The following is a 25,912-nucleotide window of genomic DNA, read 5'->3' on the forward strand; positions in this document are numbered from 1 at the left end:
AACTCACACTAACTCTGTTTAACAATTTTCTTCTCACAAATATTTATAAAACAATTACAGCAGTTTATTTTCTCAATGAAGTAGCAAGTCAACACATTTTTTATTCTATTTTTCACAAATATTTGGGCTTTTCAGCATTTGCCAAAAAGCTGTTAAACAAATAGTAAAAGAGCTATAAACACTGATCACACTGAGCGTTTCAGCCGACCTCCCCTCACTGATCACCATCAACATCATGGAGACAACACAGAACAGGTTTATCCCAGAGGATACAAGATTGATACATGTATTTACATTAAAAGGAAAGGGCAGGGCTAAATAATATTATTACCTGAGTGAGCCCACCCCATCCTGATGTATATTTCTGTGGGGTCATCTGTTCTCTCAGAAGGAGGTGGAGCTATGCAAATTTTTCTCTATAATCTTTGCTTGCCAAACTCCATTTTTTTTCACACTTTTGTCACTTTTTTGCATTCAAATTTTTTCCAAAGCAGATCTTCCTCCATGATCACTGATCTCAGACGCTGCTTCTGAAATTCTAGTAAAGCCATCCATTAAGAAGTTTGTCTGGAAAATGAGGATTTCCATAGCTCCACCTCCTTATTTAAGATGAGATGGAAAGGAGGGAAGTGAGCTGCATAGAAACCAATGGACTGGAGAGATTTGTCTGGGATGTTAAGAGTTAACCCAGAGTTTTAGAACTTGAGAATACTCTTTTTATGTAAAATGCCTAGCCTCACCCCTTCCTGTTTATGTATTTATATGTATCAATCTTCCAGGATAAACCTGTTTTGCTTTTTTTGTGACTAAAAGAAAGATAATTTTTTTATTGTATTTGATGTTCCTGAGTTTTGGCTTATTATCTGATGTTGAATATTATTTGTGCTGTATCATTGTTATGGGAAGATAAATGATCATACAATAATGTTTAAGAAAATTAGCACAAAGAGGATCTAATATCAAAAGGCTGAAAAAGGAGCATATGTTGATCCAATGCCGCTATGCAAAAATGTACATATAAGTGAATATGAGGCTCTTGGTTTAAAATTCTTATTAGACTGTATGAAGTTGCTGCAGCGTCATGGCGAACTCAGTGGGTCCTAACTATTGTTGCCTTAAAGGAATGGCGTCATGCACTAACCACCTCCGCAGCGACAATTCACTAGGAGGGCGGGCCGCCTGGTGCCACACAGAGCACACATGCTCCAAGACTGAGTCCCCAAGACTCAAGATCGCACTGCCCCACAAGCACAAAACCACAGCAACAATGGCCTCCTCACGGCACCAGATGTAGACTCTTGCAATTCTCCTTGTTAAAATCCATTCTTTTAGTCGCTGCCCATTGTTGAAGCTTATCTAGATCCTTCTGAATCCTTTCTGTCTTCTCTAGTGTTAGCTATCCCTCCTAGCTTTACGTCACCTGAAAAATTGCATCAGTTTACCTTATGTAGATCATTTATAAAAATGTTGAACATTACTGGGACTATGACAGAGCCTTGTGGCACCCCACTTGAAGCACTATTCCAATTGGATGTGCTAAGATTTATCACCACTCTTTGAGTACGATCACTGAGCCAGTTATGAATCCACCTAACCGTAGCCTCGACAGTCCCACAATTGGTCATTTTTTCAATTAGGATAGTTTGAGATACTTTATCAAATGCGTTGCAGAAATCGAGATATACTATATCTACCACATTTCCCTGATCTGCATAGTCAGTGTTTCCATCATAGAAGGAAATTAGCTTAATCTGGTATGACTTGTTTGCAACAAGCTCACACTAACTGTGTTTAACAATCTTATTCTTACAAACATTTATAGAACTAATTTAGCAGTTTGCTTCCTCAATGAAGTAGCAATTCAGCACATTTTTTATTCTATTTTTCACAAATATTTGGGCTTTTCAGCATTTGCCAAAAAGCTGTTAAACAAATAGTAAAAGAGCTATAAACACTGATCACATTGAGCGTTTCAGCCGACCTCCCCTCACTGATCACCATCAACATCAAGGAGACGACACAGAACAGGTTTATCCCAGAGGAAACAAGATTGATACATGTATTTACATTAAAAGCAAAGGGCAGGGCTAAATAATATCATTACCTGAGTGATCCCACCCCATCCTGATGTATATTTCTGTGGGGTCATCTGTTTTACCAGAAGGGGGTGGAGCTATGCAGATTTTTATCTATAATCTTTGCTTGCCAAATTCCATTTTTTTTCACACTTTTGTCACTTTTTTGCATTCAAATTTTTTCCAAAGCAGATCTTCCTCCATGATCACTGATCTCAGACGCTGCTTCTGAAATTCTAGTAAAGCCATCCATTAAGGAGTTTGTCTTGAAAATGAGGATTTCCATAGCTCCACCTCCTTATTTAAGATGAGATGGAAAGGAGGGAAGTGAGCTGCATAGAAACCAATGGACTGGAGAGATTTGTCTGGGATGTTAAGAGTTAACCCAGAGTTTTAGAACTTGAGAATACTCTTTTTATGTAAAATGCCTAGCCTCACCCCTTCCTGTTTATGTATTTATATGTATCAATCTTCCAGGATAAACCTGTTTTGCTTTTTTTGTGACTAAAAGAAAGATAATTTTTTTATTGTATTTGATGTTCCTGAGTTTTGGCTTATTATCTGATGTTGAATATTATTTGTGCTGTATCATTGTTATGGAAAGATAAATGATCATACAATAATGTTTAAGAAAATTAGCACAAAGAGGATCTAATATCAAAAGGCTGAAAAAGGAGCATATGTTGATCCAATGCCGCTATGCAAAAATGTACATATAAGTGAATATGAGGCTCTTTGTTTAACATTCTTATTAGACTGTATGAAGTTGCTGCAGCGTCATGGCGAACTCAGTGAGTCCTAACTATTGTTGCCTTAATGGAATGGCGTCATGCACTAACCACCTCCGCAGCGACAATTCACTAGGAGGGCGGGCCGCCTGGTGCCACACAGAGCACACATGCTCCAAGACTGAGTCCCCAAGACTCAAGATCGCACTGCCCCACAAGCACAAAACCACAGCAACAACGGCCTACTCATGGCACCAGATGTAGATTCTTGCAATTCTCCTTGTTAAAATCCATTCTTTTAGTCGCTGCCCATTGTTGAAGCTTATCTAGATCCTTCTGAATCCTTTCTGTCTTCTCTAGTGTTAGCTATCCCTCCTAGCTTTACGTCGCCTGAAAAATTGCATCAGTTTACCTTATGTAGATCATTTATAAAAATGTTGAACATTACTGGGACCATGACAGAGTCTTGAGGTACCCAACTTGAAGCACTATTCTAATTGGACGTGCTACCATTTATCACCTCTCTTTGAGTACGATCACTGAGCCAGTTATGAATCCACCTAACCGTAGCCTCGTCAGTCCCATCAATTGGTCATTTTTTCAATTAGGATAGTGTGAGATACTTTATCAAATGCGTTGCTGAAATAGAGATATACCATATCTACCACATTTCCCTGATCTGCATAGTCAGTGTTTCCATCACAGAAGGAAATTAGTTTAATCTGGTATGACTTGTTAGCAACAAACTCATGCTAGCTCAGTTTAACAATTTAATTCTCACTAACCTTTATAGAACAATTATAGCAGTTTATTTTCTCAATGAAGTAGCAATTCAGCACATTTTTTATTCTATTTTTTTACAAATATTTGGGCTTTTCAGCATTTGCCAAAAAGCTGTTAAACAAATAGTAAAAGCGATATAAACACATATCACATGAAGTGTTTCATCTGACCTCCCCTCACCGATCACCATCAACATCATGGAGACAACACAGAACAGGTTTATCCCAGAGGATACAAGATTGATACATGTATTTACATTAAAAGGAAAGGGCAGGGCTAAATAATATCACTACCTGAGTGAGCCCACCCCATCCTGATGTATATTTCTGTGGGGTCATCTGTTTTCCCAGAAGGGGGTGGAGCTGCCCATTGTTCAAGCTTATCTAGATCCTTCTGAATCCTCTCTCTGTCTTCTCTACTGTTAGCTATCCCTCCTAGCTTTACATCGCCTGAAAAATTGCATCAGTTTACCTTATCTAGATCATTTATAAAATTGTTGAACAATACTGGGACTATGACAGAGCCTTGTGGCACCCCACTTGAAGCACTATTCCAATTGGATGTGCTAAGATTTATCACCACTCTTTGAGTACGATCACTGACCAGTTATGAACCCACCTAACCGTAGCCTCGACAGTCCCACAATTGGTCATTTTTTCAATTAGGATAGTTTGAGATACTTTATCAAATGCATTGCAGAAATCGAGATATACTATATCTACCACATTTCCCTGATCTGCATAGTCAGTGTTTCCATCATAGAAGGAAATTAGTTTAATCTGGTATGACTTGTTTGCAACAAACTCACATTAACTCTGTTTAACAATTTTATTCTTACAAACATTCATAGAACTAATTTAGCAGTTTGCTTCCTCAATGAAGTAGCAATTCAGCACATTTTTCATTCTATTTTTCACAAATATTTAGGCTTTTCAGCATTTACCAAAAAGCTGTTAAACAAATAGTAAAAGAGCTATAAACACTAATCACATTAAGCGTTTCAGCCGACCTCCCCTCACTGATCACCATCAACATCATGGAGACGACACAGAACAGGTTTATCCCAGAGGATACAAGATTGATACATGTATTTACATTAAAAGGAAGGGCGGGGCTAAATAATATCATTACCTGTGTGACCTGCTCCACCCTGATGTTTAATTCTGTGGGCTCATCTGTTTTCCCAGAAGGGGGTGGAGTTATGCAAATTTTTCTCTATAATCTTTGCTTGCAAAATTCAATTTTTTTCAAACTTTGGTCAATTTTTTATGATTTATTCGCTACAAACTCATGCTGGCTCTGGCTTATTACAGTATTGCAAGATCAAAATTATTGCTTCACTTTAATTAATAAAACTAAGATTAAGCACATCCTTCTTATTTTTCTCAACTATTTGGGCTCTTTAACATTTGCCAAAAAAACGTTAAACAAATAGTAAAATAGCTACAAACACTAATCACTTCGATTAGATTCATCCGACCTCCTCTCCCCGATAACCATCAATATTATGGAGACGACACAGAACTGGTTTAGCCCGGAGGATACAGGATTTATACATGTATTTACATAAAAAGGAAGGGGCAGAGCTGATCCTACTAGAATATGTAGATTATCAGAAAGTTGTAGGAAGATGAGTTTACGAATATTGGCCAGTTGCATGAAGATCTGTCATCGAAGATTTTTGTTGGGGAAAACAATGGATGAAGATCTTCGAAGATCAAAGGTCCAGAAAACCATCAATTCAGGATTTTGTCTAGAAAAGTAAGATTTGCATAGCTCCACCCCTTCTTTAAGATGAGATGGAAAGGAGGGAGGTGAGCTGCATAAAAGCAATGGACTGAAGAGATCTGGCTGGGATGTTAAGAGTTAACTTAGAGTTTTAGACATTGAGAATACCCTTTATATATATAAATGTTTAGCCCCTTCATGTTTATGTAAATATATGTATTAATCTTCCTGGCTAAACATGTTTTGATTTTTTGTTGTCTCCATATTGATGGTGATTAGGGAGGGGAGGTTGGATGAAACGCTTCATGTGATAATTGTATATAACTCTTTATAATTTTGTTGTTATTAGTATTTATTTGTAGTTGATGTTTTTGAATTCTGACTTTTTATCTGGTGTTGAATATTATTTGTGATGTATCGTTGATACAGAATGGTAAACGAGCGTACAATAATGTCTAAGAAAAAGAGTTTAGAGAAGATTTGATAACAAAAGTCTGAAAAAAGAGCATGAACAGCACCTATGAAAGATCATCTGTTGATCCAATGCCACTATGCAAAAATGTACATATAAGTGAACATGAGGTTCTTAGCTTAACATTCTGATCAGACTGTATGAAGCTGCTGCAGCGTCACAGCGAACTCAGTGGGTCCTAACTATTGTTGCCTTAAAGGAGTAGTGTTGTGCACTAACCACCTCCGCAGCGACAATTCACCAGCAGAGCGGGCGGCCTGGTGCCACACAGCACACATGCTCCAAGACTGAGTCCACAAGACTCAAGATCGCACTGCCCCACAAGCACAAAACCACAGCAACAACGGCCTCCTCACAGCACCAGATGTAGATTCTTGCATTTCTCCCTGTTAAAAACCATTCTATTAGTCGCTGCCCATTGTTCAAGCTCATCTAGATCCTTCTGAATCCATTCTCTGTCTTCTCTACTGCTAGATATCCCTCCTAGCTTTACATCGTCTGCAAATTTGATCAGTTTACCTTCAGTTCCCTTATCTAGATCATTTATAAAAATGTTGAACAACATTGGGGCCACGACAGAGCCTTGTTAGGCTACGTTCACATTTGCGTTGTGCGCCGCAGCGTCGGCGACGCAACGCACAACGCAAACAAAAATGCAGCAAAACGCATGCACAACGCTGCGTTTTGCGACGCATGCGTCCTTTTTTTGGTTGATTTTGGACGCAGCAAAAATGCAACTTGCTGCGTCCTCTGCGCCCGGACGCGTGCGCCGCAGTGACGCATGCGTCGCAAAACGCAAGTGCAACGCATGTCCATGCGCCCCCATGTTAAATATAGGGGCGCATGACGCATGCGGCGACGCTGCGGCGCCCGACGCTGCGGCGCAGGCCGCAAATGTGAACGTAGACTAAATACATAGTTATTAAGGTTGAAGGAAGACTTTAAGTCCATCTAGTTCAACCTATAATCTAACCTAACATGCCCTAACATGTTACCCCACTTGTAACATTGTGGCCACGACAGAGCTTTGTGGTTCCCCACTTGAAACACTCTTCCAATTAGATGTGCTACCATTTATCACCACTCTTTGAATACGATCACTGAGCCAGTTATGAATCCACCTAACCGTAGCCTCTTCAGTCCCACAATTTGTCATTTTTTCAATGAGGATAGTGTGAGATACTTTACCAAATGCTTTGCTGAAGTCGAGATATGCTATATCTACCGCATTTCCCTGAACTGCCTAGTCAGTGATTCCATTATAGAAGGAAATTAGTTTAATCTGGTATGACATGTTCGCTTCAAACAAACGCTAGCTCTGTTTAACTGTTTTATTGTTGCAAATATATGTAGAAAACATAACAATTTATTTTCTCAATGAAGTAAAATTTCAGCATACTATTTCGACTTTTCACAAATATTTGGGCTTTTCAGCATTTGCCAAAAAACTGTTAAACAAATAGTAAAAGAACTATGAGCACTGATCACATGGAGCGTTTCATCTGACCTCCCCTCACCGATCACCATCAACATCATGGAGATGACACAGAACAGGTTTAGCCCGGAGGATACAAGATTGATACATGTATTTACATAAAGAAGAAGGGGCGGGGCTAAATATTATCATTAGCTGAATGAGCCCACCCCACCCTGATATATATTTCTGCGGGGTCTAGTCAGTGGATATTAGGGCCAGGACTACGGTCTCTTCTGACATTTCCTTTCCACTTGTATAGAAGTTTCTGGCATCTGTTTTCCCAGAAGGGGGTGGAGCTATTCAAATTATTCTCTATAATCTTTGCTTGCCAAATTCCTTTTTTTTCAAAGTTTGGTCACTTTTTTGCAGTCAAAATTTTTAGAAAGCAGATTGTCCTCCATGATCACTGATCTCAGAGGCTCCCTCTGAAATTCTTAGTAACTAAAGGTCAGTCAGAAGTCTTGAGTTTGATTAAAACACCAATGAATGAACCAGACTCACAGATAATAGTAAGAACCCGGAGAATTGGGAACAAAACTTGTAATTATATTATTTGTGCTCCTGCCTTGTTGTACAGGTGCAGAACATGAATGTGTTGATGTCTATGCTGAGGATATGGAGGTTCCTCGGTTGTAGGTGTAATAAGTGCGCATCTGCAGGCTGGGAATGTCTGTACAAAATACAATGTGACCAATGATCACAAACTCTTCCTTCTCCTTCCTTCTAAACGCTCAAATATTTGTGAAAAATAGGAAGTTATAACTATAAATGAAACTTATGTTTATATATCTTAGAGTTTTCTCTGATTCTGAGTATTATCTCTGAGTCTTGGTCGTTCCTTCATCTTTTGACTAAGCACAAGTCTTCCAACTGAGCTCTATTTTTTAAGAAATGCAGGAAAAGCCTCAGGGATCAGCAATCAGGGAGGAATGTTTAACGCCACCCCAGTCCTGGTTATCTGCATAGTGAGATAAGCCCTGCCCCTTCTTGCAATTGTACAAATATTGGCAGGACTAGCCCCGCCCCTTCCTGTTTATTTGCATACATGTATCACTTGTGTCGTCTCCATGATGTTCATGGTGATCGGGGAGGTCAGATGAAACGCTCCATGTGATCGCTAGCTCTGTTATTAATTGTTTGTCAGCTGTTTGGTAACTCTGAGAAGCCTGAATATTAACAAAAAAAGAAAGATGAGAAATACTTATAGTGTAAACAGTTGTGGTAACAATTTGGGCTTTTCAGCATTTGCCAAAAAGCTTTTAAACAATTAGTAAAAGAGCTACAAACACTGATCACCATCAATATCATGGAGACGGCACAGAACACGTTTATCCCGGAGGATACAAGTATTTACATAAATAGGTAGGGGCGGGGCTAAATATTTAACATTTAAAGAGGTATTCTCAAGTTCTTAAATTGCTTTAATTAGGTAGACAGTATTAAAATAGGCAAGTTAGCAATTGACTTTTTTTATCTGCTGTCATTCTCTTTCAAAAAAGCTTTTGTCATTTACAGCTAATTTCAATGACGCTCCAGACCCTGGAGTGAGGACTTACACCCCATGAGAGGGGTTAACTCTTAACTTCCCAGACAGCTCTCTTCAGTCCTTTCATTTGTATACAGTAGCTGCTCACCATCTTCAAGAAGGGAGTGGAGCTATGCAGATTTTCACTGTCTAGACAAATTCCCCAATTGTTTTCTGGACCTTTGATCATCAGTAAATATCTTCATCCTTTGTCTTCCTTAACAAAGGTCTTCTCATAACAGATCTTCTTCATGCAATTGGCCAATATTCACAAACTCATCCTTCTTGCTAATCTGCATATTTTGGTAGGATAAGCCCCACCCTTTCCTGCTAATATACATACAGTAGTAGGACTAGCCCCACCGTGTCCTATCTATGTAAATACATTGTATCAGTCTTGTATCTTCCCGTATAATCCTGTTCTGTGTCGTCTCCATGATATTAGATGGTGGTCGGGGAGGTCGGATGAAACGCTCCATATGATCAGTGTTTCACTAATTGTTCAGTAGTCTTTCTCGTGCAGGATGGAGATTTCTCGATGATCGTTGGTCTTGTATCTTCTTCCGGCAATCTTCAGTGATTACACCGGTGTACGGTGATTCCGGTGCCAACGATGTCTGGATGGTTTTATATGGCGTTTATGGAGCTGATTAGGAATATGACTTTGGTTTTGACAGATTGGCTCTAGTTTCTGAGATATTTAATGTCATAACTAATTAATTAATCACAGGAGATTTCTGGCATCAAAAAGTGAACAAGTGTCTTTTATGGCATTGTAAGCTGCAAATTAAAATATAAGCTAATTATACAGGATATTTCATTACTTCAGACTCTGCTAGAATCAAAAGAGCAAAAGCGACAGCGTCTGTTATCACACACAAGTCACATTGGGGGACGGATTATATTCATGGATGAATCATCTCAAAACTAGAATCAGTTCAGAAAAATATCTAAAAATCAATTAAAAAAAACCCTCGTTATACCTCAGCTACAACATCTGATCTTAATCAAAACACCAAGGACCCTCAGTGCCACATAATATACTCATCATCTATCCCACAAAAAGCCAAGACTCACTGCTATCAGCAGAGACTGCACAGAACCAGGTTTATCCCGGAGGATACAATATTGATACAAGTATTTACATAAACAGGAAGGGGCGGGGCGGGGCTACGCATTCTCATTACCTGAGTGAGTCCCCCCCACCATCCTGGGCCCTCCTGTGGGTCTCATTATAAAGTCGGGACCATTGTCTCTTCTGACGTTTCCTTCCTACTTGTACAGAGAACTTTCTGGAATCTGTTTCCCTACAAGGGGGTGGAGCTATGCAGATTTTCTCTATAATCTTCGCCAAATTCCTCAGTGGAACTTTTCTCAGTTGAGCTCTTTGATCGTCGATCTTCCCCCATAATCACTAATCACAGAAGCTTCTTCTGAAATTCTTAATAATTAAAGCTCAATCAGAAGATTTGAGTTTCATTAAAAGGCCAAAGTGCCCGGAATCATGGAGAACACTAAAACTGGGGAACATGAGCTCAAAATATATTTATAACTTATTTCCTATTTTTCTCAAACATTTGAGCTTTTCAGCATTTGTTAAAAAGATATTAAGTAATTAGTAGAAATAAAAGCCCTGAATGTTTCATCCCCATCAATATCATGGTAGAAATCCTCTCCTGGAACCGACGATGGATTTCCCAGGAGGGGGAGGATGTCACGTGGAGATGGTCGCTCTTCTGTCTGGTGGAGGAGGATGAACGGCTCGCGGCTTCCATTGGTGATGGCTCCTTTATCACCGATCTGGCACCAATAGTCGTCTATGAGCAATGTGAGCCGGAGCCCAGTGAACACGTTAGGAAATGAGTACTGGTGCTGATGACGCTGGACGGATGGGGATGGGCTGGGACGAGAGGTAGAAGGACACATGGAGGAATTGCTATCTGCCGCCTCCTGTGTGGGTCATTTATTGCTTCTTTCAGCACCTTTATAGCTTTTGGAGGGCGGAGTTACTAGCGGATAACCCATAAGGAGGCGGAGCTATGCAAATGTCCTACTCTGGTTTTGCTTCCATTAATACCTAAGTGGAGGCTTTCCTATCTGCAGTCAGTGACCAAAGTTCTCTAGAGACAGTGGACCTTCCTGAAGATCTATCAGCAGTTTTTTCATTTCACTAGATGAAAATCTGATAATGATTTATTACAATCTCAGATAATAAGACTTTACTTGCTTATATCAACTACAGAAATAACTATTCTTTCTTTTGTTTACAAATATTTGGGCTTTTCAGCATTCGCCAAAAAGCTGTTGAACAAATAGTAAAAGAGCTACAGACACTGATCACATGGAGCGTTTCATCCGACCTCCCCGATCACCATCAATATCATGGAGACGACACAGAACAGGATTATACAGGAAGATACAAGACTGACGCCCCTAATCTACATATGGCAGCAGCATTAGCCCCGCCCCTTCCTGTTAATCTACATATTGTAGTAGAATAAGTCCAGCCCCTTCCTGCTAATCTACATATTGTAGTACAATAAGTCCCGCCCCTTCCTGTTTATATAAATACATGTATCAATCTTGTATCCTCCGGGATAAACCTGTTCTGTGTCGTCTCCATGACATTGATGGTGATCGGGGAGGTCGGATGAAACGCTCCATGTGATCAGTGTTTGTAGCTCTTTTCCTTTTTGTTTAACAGCTTTTTGGCGAATGCTGAAAAGTCCAAACATTTGTAAAAAACTGAAAGATGAGAAATAATGATTTTGTTTCTGCTGATTCCAGTGTGGTTTTGGTTAAGATCAGATGTTCTAACTGAACTATATCATAGATATTGAAAGCAATAATCAGGGGCCGAGGTTTATTTATCTGATTTAGCATATTTTGCGGAATTGTTTCTAGTTTTGAGATAATTCATCCATGAAAATAATCCGTTCCCCCGATGTGATGTGTGACGGGGTTTGCGACAGAGCAGCAAGAGACACCAGGCCGATAAACAATCCAACAAGATTTATTGGAACAGGGGACTGGGACAACACAAATGAAAGTAATTCTGTAGCGTCCACAATGAGTCCACGCAAAGGGACCAGATCCGTGGGCACCACCCGGCAATCCGACGCCAGGGAAATAGAAATAGCCTTTGAGTCAATTCAATGGCTCCAGCAGATGAGGGACACAACACAGTCCAACATGGCAGCTTTAAACCCTCCACACACAGGCAACAGGATCTCGCCTCAGCATAAGATCCCAGCCCTTCCCAAGTCACCACACAACTACAGTCTTCAGATTCAGTCCTTAAATCCAGTAGGGTGGTGAGACCTCACAATTCCATGTGGCAAAATGATCTCCAGTCTCCATACATGATACCAGGATCCAGCTGCAGCTGCAGATCCTTGCCCTTCAAAGCACACAGCATCAACTAACTGAACATGTGGCTTGTTGTCCTACCACTCTTAGTATCTGTGCCAAACAAAGGGGCAGACCCCAACACCCACCCCCTTAAACATAGCTCCAAGGATTAAGAAAGTTCCAGCAACCCTGTCTGCAGTCTCTCTACAGGTTTGTGTACTGTAGACGCCCCCTGCAGAGGGAAACAAAGACAAGCATGCCCCCACCAGATACAGGGCCAGGAATGCTAATGTAAGCCTGATTAAAGGCCCTGTCACACATAGCGAGATCGCTGCTGAGTCACAAGTTTTGTGACGCAACAGCGACCTCAGTAGCGATCTCGCTATGTGTGACACGTAGCAGCGACCAGGCCCCTGCTGTGAGATCGCTGGTCGTGTCGGAACGGCCTGGGCCGTTTTTTGGTCGTTGAGGTCCCGCTGACATCGCTGAATCGGTGTGTGTGACACCGATCCAGCGATGTCTTCACTGGTAACCAGGGTAAACATCGGGTTACTAAGCGCAGGGCCGCGCTTAGTAACCCGATCTTTACCCTGGTTACCAGCGTAAATGTAAAAAAACCAAACACTACATACTCACCATCTGATGTCCGTCAGGTCCCTTGCCGTCTGCTTCCCACACTGACTGAGCGCCGCAAAGTGAAAGTGAAAGTACAGCACAGCAGTGACGTCACCGCTGCGCTCTGCTCTCACTGTACGGCGGCACTCAGTCAGAGCAGGAAGCAGACGGCAAGGGACCTGACGGACATCAGATGGTGAGTATGTACTGTTTGTTTTTTTTGGTAACCAGGGTAAACATCGGGTTACTAAGCGCGGCCCTGCGCTTAGTAACCCGATGTTTACCCTGGTTACCCGGGTGCTGCAGGGGGACTTCGGCATCGTTGAAGACAGTTTCAACGATGCCGAAGTCGTTCCCCTGATCGTTGGTCGCTGGAGAGCGGTCTGTGTGACAGCTCCCCAGCGACCACACAGCGACTTACCAACGATCACGGCCAGGTCGTATCGCTGGTCGTGATCGTTGGTAAATCGCTATGTGTGACGGGGCCTTAAAGTATGATCCATGTGTACAGGCTGGGGGGACACTCTGTTACATGATTTTTCTGCGATAAAAAGTGCAATGGATTTTGGTGTTTTGACTCTAACATTGTCTTAAATATTATAAGTTTATAAAAGACACTTTTTCAATTTTTGAAGCCAGAATTCTACCGTAATTAACTATTAAATATCTTTGAAACTAGAGCCAATGTGTCAACACCAAAGTCACATTGTTAATCTAAAGAATATTTCTGATCACAAAAGACCTTTGTTGAGGAAGACACAGGATGGAGACCTTCATCAATGACCAAAGCTCCACAAATCTCTCCGCTAAGGAAGTTGCCAAAAAGATGAAGATTTGCATAGCTCCAGCCCCTTGTGGAAAGTGGCTACTAATGAAGGGAGGTGTCAGAAGAGGCCGCTGGATCCACCTTAAACCCATTCAGAGCCCATAAGAAGATGGCGTGGAGCCTTAGGACTGTTCCCTGGAAACCCGAGGATTAGACAGAAGTGTTTAATTACAGTAGATTTCTGGCTTCAAAAACTGAAAAAGTGTCTTTTATAAGTTTATAATATTTAAGACAATGTTAGAGTCAAAACACCAAAATCCATCACATCTGTTATCACACAAACATCACATGGGGGGAACGGATCATTTTCATGGATGAATTATCTCAAAACAAGAAACAATTCAGCAAAATATCCTAAATCCGATAAATAAACCTCGGCCCCTGATTATTGTTTTCAACATCTGATCTTAACCAAACCACCAAAAACAAACTAGAATCAGCAGAAAAAAAACATTATTTCTCATCTTTCTGTTTTATAAAAATATTTGGGCTTTTCAGCATTTGCCAAAAAGCTATTGAACAAATAGTCAAAGAGCTACAGACACTGATAACATGGAGCGTTTCATCCGACCTCCCCGATCACCATCAACATCATGGAGACGACACAGAACAGGTTTATGCTGGAAGATACAAGATTGATACATGTATTTACATAAACAGGAAGGGGCGGGGCTACACATTCTCCTTATCTGAGTGGTCTCATTATAAAGTCGGGACCATTGTCTCTTCTGACGTTTCCTTTCTACTTGTACAGAGAAGTTTCTGGAATCTGTTTCCCCAGAAGGGGGTGGAGCTATGCAGATTTTCTCTATAATCTTCGCCAAATTCCTCAGTGGAACTTTTCTCAGTTGAGCTCTTTGATGGCCGATCTTCCCCCATAATCACTGATCACAGAAGCTTCTTCTGAAATTCTTAATAATTAAAGCTCAATCAGAAGATTTGAGTTTCATTAAAAGGCCAAAGTGCCCGGAATCATGGAGAACACTAAAACTGGAGAACATGAACTTAAAATATAATTAGAAGCTATTTCCTATTTTTCTCAAACGTTTGAGCTTTTCAGCATTTGTTAAAAAGATATTAAGTAATTAGTAGAAATAAAAACCCTGAATGTTTCATCCCCATCAATATCATGGTAGAAATCGTCTCCTGGAACCGACGATGGATTTCCCAGGAGGGGGAGGATGTCACGTGGAGACGGTCGCTCTTCTGTCTGGTGGAGGAGGATGAACGGCTCGCGGTTTCCATTGGTGATGGCTCCTTTATCACCGATCTGGCACCAATAATCGTCTCCGGTCTATGAGCAATGTGAGCCGGAGCCCAGTGAACGCGGTAGGAAATGAGTACTGGTGCTGATGACGCTGGACGGACGGGGATGGGCTGGGACGAGAGGTAGAAGGACACATGGAGGAATTGCTATCTGCCGCCTCCTGTGTGGGTCATTTACTGCTTCTTCCAGGACCTTTATAGCTTTTGGAGGGCGGAGTTACTAGCAGATAACCCATAAGGAGGCGGAGCTATGCAAATGTCCTACTCAGGTTTTGCTTCCATTAATATCTAAGTGGAGGCTTTTTCCAGCTGCAGTCAGAGACCAAAGTTCTTTAGAGACAGTGGACCTTCCTGAAGATCTATCAGCAGTTTTTTAATTTCAGTAGATGATAATCTGATAATGATTTATTACAATCTCAGATAATAAGACTTTACTTGCTTATATCAACTACAGAAATAACTATTCTTTCTTTTGTTTACAAATATTTGGGCTTGTCAGCATTCGCCAAAAAGCTGTTGAACAAATAGTAAAAGAGCTACAGACACTGATCACATGGAGCGTTTCATCCGACCTCCCCGATCACCATCGATATCATGGAGACGACAAAGAACAAGTTTATACAGGAAGATACAAGAGTGACGCCCCTAATCTACATATTGTAGTAGAATAAGTCCCGCCCCTTCCCGCTAATCTACATATTGTAGCAGCATTAGCCCCGCCCCTTCCCGCTAATCTACATATTGTAGTAGCATTAGCCCTGCCCCTTCCTGCTAATCTACATATTGTAGCAGCATTAGCCCCGCCCCTTCCCGCTAATCTACATATTGTAGCATTAGCCCTGCCCCTTCCTGCTAATCTACATATTGTAGCGGCATTAGCCCCGCCACTTCCTGTTTTTGTAAATACTTGTATCAATCTTGTATCCTCGGGATAAACCTGTTCTGTGTCGTCTCCATGATATTGATGGTGATCGGGGAGGTCGGATGAAACGCTCCATGTGATCAGTGTCTGTAGCTCTTTGACTATTTGTTCAACAGCTTTTTGGTGAATGCTGAAAAGTCCAAACATTTGTAAAAAGAAAGATGAGAAATAGTGATTTCTTTTCTGCTGATTCCAGTGGGTTTTTGGTGTTTTGATTAAGATCAGATGTTCTAACTGAACTGTATCATAGATATTGAGAGCAATAATCAGGGGCCGAGGTTTATTTATCTGATTTCTGATATTTTGCTGAATTGTTTCTAGTTTTGAGATAATTTATCCATGAAAATGATCCGTTCCCCCAATGTGATGTTTCTGTGATAACAGATGTGATGGATTTTCGTGTTCTGACTCTAACATTGTCTTAAATATTATAAGTTTATAAAAGACACTTTTTCAATTTTTGAAGCCAGAAATCTAGTGTAATTAATTAATTAACGATTAAATATCTCAGAAACTAGAGCTGTTGGGTTGAACAATTAATAAAATGTTCAATTCTCTAGTTGCCTACTCCTGGCCTAATGGATATTGATCAGGTGCGCACTATAGAAATACACCACACAGTCAGATGTATACTCTCCTTGATCAATCTGTGGCTCAGCTCCAAGAAGGACTTTATTTGGCTTAAAACACAAGCTTATATATTTCCTGTAAGGGGGCTCGGTTAGCTCTAAAATGGGAGTGATCGGATGTATTTCATTGGTTAGTGGGTTGGGCAATGAGCAAGTCCGTGGGCGGATCCATGAGGTCATCAGGGTGGGTTGGTCCATGAGGTCATCAGGTTGGGCGTCACTGTGGGTGGATCCATGAGGTCATCAGGGTGGGCGTCATCTTGGATACTAGCACATGGTGTGCTGATACAGGAAATGGCAGCCATCTTTAGGGTCTCATTGATCATCTTAGATACCAGCACATGGCTCTGATACAGGAAATGGCAGCCATCTTTAGGGTCTCATTGATCATCTGAGGAAACTTAAGTAAGGTTAAACAATACAAGTTATGGGTTGCTTCTCTCAATCTCTTATGTCTTATGTCTTGAGGTTAATTAAGTATTTGATCTTATGGCTCTCCTCAACAGTCCCCCCTAAATACTTTATTAACCACCTTTTTTTATCTTGATCCCACCGTGGTTCCCTAACCCACCGGTGTTAAGTGTCACTATGACATCAGAAGCTTCATGACAATATGGATGCTATAGACACCAGAGAATGTGTGACCAATTATGGGTATACCGAGGAGGTACATCGGAGCACGTTACCCATGTCCTCGGGACTTTCCTACCTGCTGGATCTATTACTCTCCAATCTCCCATCTCCATGGTTACATAAAATACACATGTGACTAACCCTGATGTACACATCCTAGATCTGACCGTCTCACCCGGGAGGGGGGGAATTGGAGTTTTCACCAGTTTGAGACAAGTTTTCCCTTGTGGAAAACCTCCCTTTGTAGCTGGACTTTGACAAGCAGGTCAGATCCTACTCTGTCCCTAACTGTCTAACAAGTTTACAATGTGAGAGATGGATCCAGGAGGCGCTCAGCAATCCTGACCGAAGTATGAGTAGTCAGGAGCACTTGGTAGGGACCCTTAAATCTCGACTCCAGGGATGTCTTTCTGATGCACTTCTTTACCAGCACGTAGTCACCAGGTTGGAAAGTATGGGTACCTTCACTAGTATCTGGACCTGGAATGGATGATAAAACTTGTACATGTGTTACTGACAGTTCTTTAGTAACAACAATTACATAATTTACAAGAGTATCACTTCCTAAGGCTAGCTGTTGTGGAAAATATTGACCCAACCTTGGAGGCCCCCCAAAAAGAATCTCGAATGGTGTGAGTTTAGTGGGACCTCTTGGAGTGTTTTTGACTGAGTATAAGGCAACGGGCAAAATATCTGTCCAAGTCTGACCTCCTAACTGGCTTTCAGTATTTTATTTTTGAAGGTGCCATTCAGTGTTTCTACTTTCCCACTGCTCTGGGGGTGATATGGAGTATGTAAATCCAAATCAGCTCCCACCAATGTCCATAGTTCCTTAGTGCTGCAATGAATGTGGGTACTTGGTCACTCTCAATCACCTCTGGGACCCCATATCTGCAGACTACATCAGTCTCTTAACAGTCACTCTGGCAGTCATGTTGGTTACTGGATAGGCTTCGGGCCATCCTGAGAACATGTCAGTCACTACCAGTACATACTCGCACTTCCCTACTTTTGGCATTTGAATGTGATCTATCCGAATTCTCTGAAAGGCATAGCCAAATGTTTCTGAGTAACTTTCTGAGGCGGTGCTGGATTGCATGTTGCACACACAAGGCAGGACTTACAATATTTTTGGGTGACAGTAGAGATTCCAGGTGCCATATAAGTCTTCCAAATCAGGTCATTCATCCGATTCTTGCCTCTGTGGGTGATACTGTGTGCCCATTCTGTCACAGAGGGGTACAGATTACGGGGTAAACAGACCTTTTTGTTCATCCTCCAGACTCCATCTTCATCCTTTTTAGCTCCTCCTTCTTGCCATGACTTCTTTTCATCATCTGATGTCTTGTCTTGATGTAGATGGATAATCCTCATAAGAGAGCCTTTAGTCCCTTCTTCAGTGTCTTCTGACACGTACACCGCTGCTTTCTCTTTCCCAAATGGATCCGCAGCATAGGTTTTTGCTGTTTTGTCAGCAAAGAAGTTCCTCTTTGCTTCTGGAGAATCCAATCTCCCGTGAGCTTTGATCTTGATCACTGCAACCTCCAAAGGTAGATCTAGAGCGGCCACAAGTTCTTGCATGGTAGCAGCATGTTTTACAAGAGTGCCACTGGACATTAGGTATCCTCTGGCTGCCCAGATACTGCCGAAGTCATGAGCCACTCCGAAAGCGTATCTTGAATACGTGTAGATGTTGACCATCTTCTCCGTCACTTCCTGACAAGCCAACGTCAAAGCCTTAAGTTCCGCTTCTTGTGCAGACATGTGCGGTGGTAGGGATCCGGCTGAGATGACCTGGTCATGTCTAACCACGGCATATCCCTTATGGAACCTTCCTGTTTCATCTGCAAATCTGGAACCATCAGTGAAGAACGTCAGGTGACAGGTCAGCATGTGGGAGTGGGTCTTCAGACACGTTTTTCTTGGAGGCTGCTTCTTCCTGCATTTGTTTGAGACAGGCATGATCCTCTGAGTGTGTAGAGGCATCTTCTCCGAGAGCATCAGTATCATCATCCACATCCCCCCTGGAAAGAGGAAGCAGCGTGGACGGGTTGAGGATGGTGCAGCGGACAAGGGTGACATTATCCGGAATCAAGAGGGAACATTGGAGTCTCATATGACGCTGCACCAACAGATGTTTAGGTTGCAAGAATAGCAATTATGTCGTGTGGAGCCATTAAGAGAACTGGATGTCCTCAGATGATATCAGAATTTGGGATTCCAAGAGCTGGTGCAGACTGTATGGCCTGTTTAAGAGCGTAGAAAGCTTCCACGGATTTGGTACATAGTGGAAACGATGACGTCTTCAGGTCATCGTACAATGGCTGCATCAGCTTGGAGGCATTTGGAATCCATTGGCGACAATAAGTGATAGGTCAGCCAGCTCATCCGAGGCCCATGTCTTAAGTTGTTGGCAGAACTGAACACCAGAGTCCCATGTAGTGTCACTGGCAAGTGAGGCATCATTGAACACGATATCCATAACAGGCCAATATGCATCTCCTGCTTTAAAATTTGCCAGGGTAATGAGATCTTGCCACGTGGCTGAGTAATTCCTTTGGATTTGAAGCATGCTTCTGTAGAAAGGCATCGGCTGTTTTTCTGGATCTAGAACTTCGTTGAACAGAGTAGCAGCTTGCTGGGGTGTAAACTTGACGTAGAGGGTGGGCTCCTCAGACATAAGCATTGGCACAGTTGGTGGTGGCACCTGAGGCGGGAGTAGAGATGGCACCGGTAGTACAGATGTAATCACTTGTGTATGAGGAGCAGGAGGTAACAGTCTTGGAATGAGGGGCTCTATTTAGGCAGCTCCAGTATCATGGTGTGGGGTCCAGGTGATGCAGGCAGTCTTAAAAGCTTTAACAGTCCTGTCCTCATTTCTAATTAACCTGATTTCAGAGAGGCAGGAAATGCTTGGGGGGCTACACTTGTTTATTATAATTCCAACGATTTCTCTTGTACATGCATGAACAGGGAAACCGAAAATGCCAACACCAATGGCGGGAATTGTCAAGGCCTCAATCTGCTCACTAATATTCGCATACTCTAAAATGCGAGTTATTGCTGCACGAAGTTGTTGAGCACTAACGTCTGGATAAATAGGGTCAAAAGTAGGGGTCACAGCGTGTATGATCATTCTACACGGGAGATTGCCAGCTTTAGTCACCGCTATGTCCCCAACAGCTATCTGAACACGTGACTCAACAATGATTCGACTGTCAGCTTGAATAGTCGCCCCTCCTGCTTCCACTATAGCTCTAGCTACACCTCCATTGTGCTCCAACCGAGAATTGTCAGCATTAACAATAGCGTCTGTCTCCATTGTTGTTATGTCACCCTTTCCCACCACTAACAAGGGTCCCTCAGGAAGTTCTTTTTCAAAAATAGGTTGCCAACATTCCCTCTCTTTTGTGCTTCCTGTGCTATTGGTATCCCCTCCCAGATTGAGCTCCTCCTTGTTACAGTTGCCACCGTTCCATACAGGTGTGCACTTGGCTGCGAGAGAGCCTGTGAGTTACTGGGTATAGGGTTAGGTAGACTGTGTGAGAGTGCTGTTGTAGTGGAAGCATTGGGAGGAGAGGCCGTTGCTTGGAGCATCTCATGTGGGTGTGCGGCTAAATTGGCAGTGGAAGTGACAGTAGAAAGGGTCGGTGCCGGGGACGATCCAGGTGGGAGGACTGCTGGATTCACGACTGGAGTGATAGGGGAAAGGGTTGGTGCCACATTGGAAACCACTGAGATAGGAAACATGGCTAAAGCCTGTTCACTTCCCGAAGGAATATAGTATTGGCCGTTAGTGGTCATTACTGGGTAAGAAGGATTTAGTGATGTGGCGTGTAGCCTTAGTCTGAGATGTTCACCACCAGGAGCAGCACATTTGCCATCCACAAAATGGCTGCCGTCAGAATTACATTTGCCATCCACAAAATGGCTGCCGTTAGCATTAACACATTTGCCATCCACAAAATGGCTGCTGCCAGAATTACATTTGCCATCCACAAAATGGCTGCCGTTAGCATTAACACATTTGCCATCCACAAAATGGCTGCTGCCAGAATTACATTTGCCATCCACAAAATGGCTGCCATTCGCATTAACACATTTGCCATCCACAAAATGGCTGCCGTTCGCATCAACACATTTGCCATCCACAAAATGGCTGCTGCCAGAATTACATTTGCCATCCACAAAATGGCTGCTGCCAGAATTACATTTGCCATCCACAAAATGGCTGCTGTTAGAATTAACACATTTGCCATCCACAAAATGGCTGCTGTTACAATTAACACATTTGCCATCCACAAAATGGCTGCTGTTACATTTAGCACATTTGCCATCAACAAAATGGCTGCCATTACATTTAGCACATGGCTCATCCACAAAATGGCTGCTATTACAATTAACACATTTGCCATCATCAAAATGGCTGCTACATTTAGCACATGGCTCTGGGCCACCATTATACAGTGGTGGCCGCTCACAGGATATATTTTTGTAATACACATAAGTCAAAACTCTACCCTTTTTATTCCTTTCCTCCTCTACCCAATTTTCTTTATACAAACTTTCAGAGACTCTTTCCCACGCCCTAGCAGTAGACAACAATCCATTATCTTCTAGGATACCTTTTCTTTCTTTCAAGACAATCTTCCACTCCAGGGGCTGTAACCTCCCCCCTTCTGGCATTCCACTCAACTTCATAAGCTTTTTACATTGTTTAACATGACTCTTCCCTTCACAAGTCGCCACTAATGTGCACGGGTCTAACTTGCCATCTGAATTTGGCTTAGTGCCAATACGGCAGAACTGCATTAATTTCTCCATCTTTCTATAGATATACAGTATATATATATCTATCTATCAAGATAACAAACACCAAACAAACGATAAGACGGGGGAGATGACTCAAACCTGAGATTCTAAAGGGAACTGAGTCTGCAGTACTCAGTTCCTATTCCTTCTTGTCAAGTGGTCCCTGTCTGACTTCCGTGTTCTGTACTTTACAAACCAATTATTCCCTACTTAATCAAATTGCTCCCTAACTTATCAGTCCCCGTGCAGAGTCAATTCACTCGAAGTCACGAGGCAAAAACTATAAATTTATTTATTTGGCTCGAACTGAGTCATCTCACTCCAAGTTTTAATGAGCCGCTACACAATTTATTAGGCGCCGAACTGAGTCATCTCACTCCAAGTTTTACCGGGCCCCCCTAGGCCGAGTCAATTCACTCAAGGTCCTAGTCTCTCTTATACAGAACTGAAAATCTTATCACAGGCGACAACCATGTACTGTACCACAGACAAATTTTTTTTTTCTTTCTTACACTTGCTTTTCTTTTCTAAAAACTTGCTTTTCCTGTTCTAACACTTGCTTCTCCTTCTCTAAAACTTGCTTTTCCTGTTTTAACACTTGCTTCTCCTTCTCTAAAACTTGCTTTTCCTGTTTTAACACTTGCTTCTCTTAACTACAAGTCATCTCCCCTCTTCACAACATGTAACAGGCAGTAGGCAACTAAAATATGTGACGGTTCTTGCAATTAAATGACCAGCAGCGGAGAGACCCTACTGCCGTCTTACAGATACCAAGAAAACCGGACACGGTCAGGCAATCTGCACAGGATACCCCGAAGGACACAGGTAAAGACTACAGATTATAAATAATCAGCAGACTTACCGTGTTCTGTTAAGGAGGTGATCAGTCTCCAGGTTCGGGGTATTCAGCGCGTCCTGCCGTTCCACTCGCCGGTCCTCAGGGTTCAGGGCTCTTCTCTGCTGGCCCCAGGTTGGGCGGCCAAATATGTTGGGTTGAACAATTAATAAAATGTTCAATTCTCTAGTTGCCTACTCCTGGCCTAATGGATATTTATCAGGTGCGCACCAAAAGAAATACACCACACAGTTGGATGTATACTCTCCTTGATCAATCTGTGGCTCAGCTCCATGAAGGACTTTATTTGGCTTAAAACACAAGCTTATATATTTCCTGTAAGGGGGCTCGGTTAGCTCTAAAATGGGAGTGATCGAATGTATTTCATTGGTTAGTGGGTTGGGCAATGAGCAAGTCCATGGGCGTATCTATGAGGTCATCAGGGTGGGTTGGTCCATGAGGTCATCAGGGTGGGCGTCACTGTGGGTGGATCCATGAGCTCATCAGGGTGGGCGTCATCTTGGATACCAGAGCACATGGCATGCTGGTACAGGAAATGGCAGCCATCTTTAGGGTCTCATTGATCATCTGAGGAAACTTATGTAAGGTTAAACAATACACATTATGGGTTGCTTCTCTCAATTACCTTATGTCTTATGTGTTGAGGTTAATTAAGTATTTGATCTTATGGCTCTCCTCAACAGAGCCAATCTGTCAAAACCAAAGTCCCATTGTTAATCTAAAGAATATTTCTGATGACAAAAGACCTTTGTTGAGGAAGACACAGGATGGAGACCTTCATCAATGAACAAAGCTCCACAAATCTCTCCGCTAAGGAAGTTGCCAAAAAGATGAAGATTTGCATAGCTTCAGCCCCTTGTGGAAAGTGTCTCGGTGATGTTTTCCAGTAATCCAGCCTCCATTTTTCATTATACAATCCCAGTACTGTATGGGCTCTCTATCGTTCCCTACCTCGGGTTTTGTGATTGACCAACTGGCTGGTTCTAATTACAACTTTCTACTGGATCTTCGCTCTGGACCAGTTCACATTTGGACCGTTATATGTGTTTGTCATTCCCCCCACATTTGGGGAATTTCATACAAGGATAAAAAACTAACTATTGCATTGTTTTTTCAAAAAATATTTGTGTGTTATTTGGCCCAATACATTTTCACAATATTCAGTCAGAAAGGCATAGGGTTACGCTTCGATATCTGTATTCAATGGCCATTCTAACCTAATGTGCTCGTTCTTGTTTGTTTGCATTTGCCAAGCATCAGCATGGGAGACAGGCCGGCTCTTCAAACACAGCATTATATTGCTTTCTTCTTTTGTATTTTTTATACATTATACTTTTTTCACATTATAATAAATAATGAATAAGAATGTAACACAATAGCTCTGTCTCCCCTTTGCTTATTATCGCTATCCCTTAGGCCTGTTTCACACGTCATTGGCTCCGGTACGTGAGGTGACAGTTTCCTCACGTACCGGAGACACTGACACACGTAGACCCATTAAAATCAATGCATCTGTGCAGATTTCATTGATTTTTTGCGGATCGTGTCTCCGTGTGCCAAACACGGAGACATGTCAGTGTTCGTGGGAGCGCACGTAATACACGGACCCATTAAAGTCAATGGGTCCGTGTAAAACACGTACCGCACACGGACTTTCCAATTGGATGTGCTACCATTTATCACCACTCTGAGTACGATCACTGAGCCAGTTATCTATCCACATAACAGTAGCCTCGTCAGTCCCACAATTGGTCATTTTTTCAATGAGGATAGTGTGAGATACTTTATCAAATGCGTTGCTGCAATCGAGATATACTATATCTACCACATTTCCCTGATCTGCATAGTCAGTGTTTCCATCATAGAAAGAAAGTAGTTTAATCAGGTATGACTTGTTTACAACAAACTCACACTAACTCTGTTTAACAATTTTCTTCTCACAAATATTTATAAAACAATTACAGCAGTTTATTTTCTCAATGAAGTAGCAAGTCAACACATTTTTTATTCTATTTTTCACAAATATTTGGGCTTTTCAGCATTTGCCAAAAAGCTGTTAAACAAATAGCAAAAGAGCTATAAACACTGATCACATTGAGCTTTTCAGCCGACCTCCCCTCACTGATCACCATCAACATCATGGAGACAACACAGAACAGGTTTATCCCAGAGGATACAAGATTGATACATGTATTTACATTAAAAGGAAAGGGCAGGGCTAAATAATATTATTACCTGAGTGAGCCCACCCCATCCTGATGTATATTTCTGTGGGGTCATCTGTTCTCTCAGAAGGAGGTGGAGCTATGCAAATTTTTCTCTATAATCTTTGCTTGCCAAACTCCATTTTTTTCAAACTTCGGTCACTTTGTTGCATTCAAATTTTTTTCAAAGCAGATCTTCCTCCATGATCACTGATATCAGAAGCTCCTTCTGAAATTCTAGTAAAGCCATCCATTAAGGAGTTTGTCTTGAAAATGGAGATTTACATAGCTCCACCTCCTTCTTTAAGATGAGATGTGTCATGATTCCCAATGGCAGGGAAACATCAGAACACAAAAATAACGGACGAGCTCTGGGTGATGGAATCTCGAGCTGACCGTGAGCTAAATCTACCACACCACTAATAGTAGCCAGGGAGCATACCTACGACTTCCTAGATGCCACGCGCCAGCTGGAGGACTAACTACGCCTGGTAGAGGAAGAAACAGACCTGGCTTACCTCTAGGGAAATACCCCAAAAGATGATAGCAGCCCCCCACATGTAATAACGGTGAGTTAAGAGGAAAAGACATACACAGTATGAAAGTAGATTTAGCAAAGAGAGGTCCACTTACTAGATAGCAGAAGGATACAAAAGAGGACTTCACGGTCAACTGAAAACCCTTTCAAAAAACCATCCTGAAATTACTTTAAGACTCCTGTGTCAACTCATGACACAGGAGTGGCAATTTCAGCCCGCAAGAGCTTCCAGCTACAGAGAATAACAAAAACTGCAAACTGGACAAAAGATACAAAACAAAAGGACAAAGTCCACTTAGCTGATCAGCAGACTAGTAGCAGGAACATGCAACCGAAGGCTCTGGTTACAATGATGACCGGCAAGGAAATGACTGGAGAGCAAGGCTAAATAGGAAACTCCCAAACACTGATGGGAGCAGGTGAACTGAGACAGCAAAGCGCACACAAGTCACCAGTACCACCAGCAACCACC

At 42.0% G+C, this 25,912-nt stretch overlaps 1 protein-coding gene and 7 pseudogenes across 1 annotated transcript in view; all 8 read right to left on the reverse strand.

Annotated features, from left to right (window-relative positions):
- The window catches only part of LOC143804169 (uncharacterized), a 196,221-nt gene that overhangs the window by 153,489 nt on the left and 16,820 nt on the right, over nt 1-25,912 (reverse strand). The gene's annotated exons all lie outside the window — the stretch shown is intronic.
- LOC143810757 (U7 small nuclear RNA) lies at nt 123-184 on the reverse strand (annotated as a pseudogene).
- On the reverse strand, nt 1,896-1,957 carry LOC143810758 (U7 small nuclear RNA; annotated as a pseudogene).
- Nucleotides 4,511-4,571, reverse strand: LOC143810773 (U7 small nuclear RNA; annotated as a pseudogene).
- On the reverse strand, nt 7,208-7,269 carry LOC143810776 (U7 small nuclear RNA; annotated as a pseudogene).
- On the reverse strand, nt 11,063-11,124 carry LOC143810785 (U7 small nuclear RNA; annotated as a pseudogene).
- On the reverse strand, nt 14,066-14,127 carry LOC143810787 (U7 small nuclear RNA; annotated as a pseudogene).
- Nucleotides 24,725-24,786, reverse strand: LOC143810770 (U7 small nuclear RNA; annotated as a pseudogene).

Source organism: Ranitomeya variabilis, chromosome 2 (genome assembly GCF_051348905.1).
Source record: "Ranitomeya variabilis isolate aRanVar5 chromosome 2, aRanVar5.hap1, whole genome shotgun sequence".
NCBI lineage: Eukaryota > Metazoa > Chordata > Amphibia > Anura > Dendrobatidae > Ranitomeya > Ranitomeya variabilis.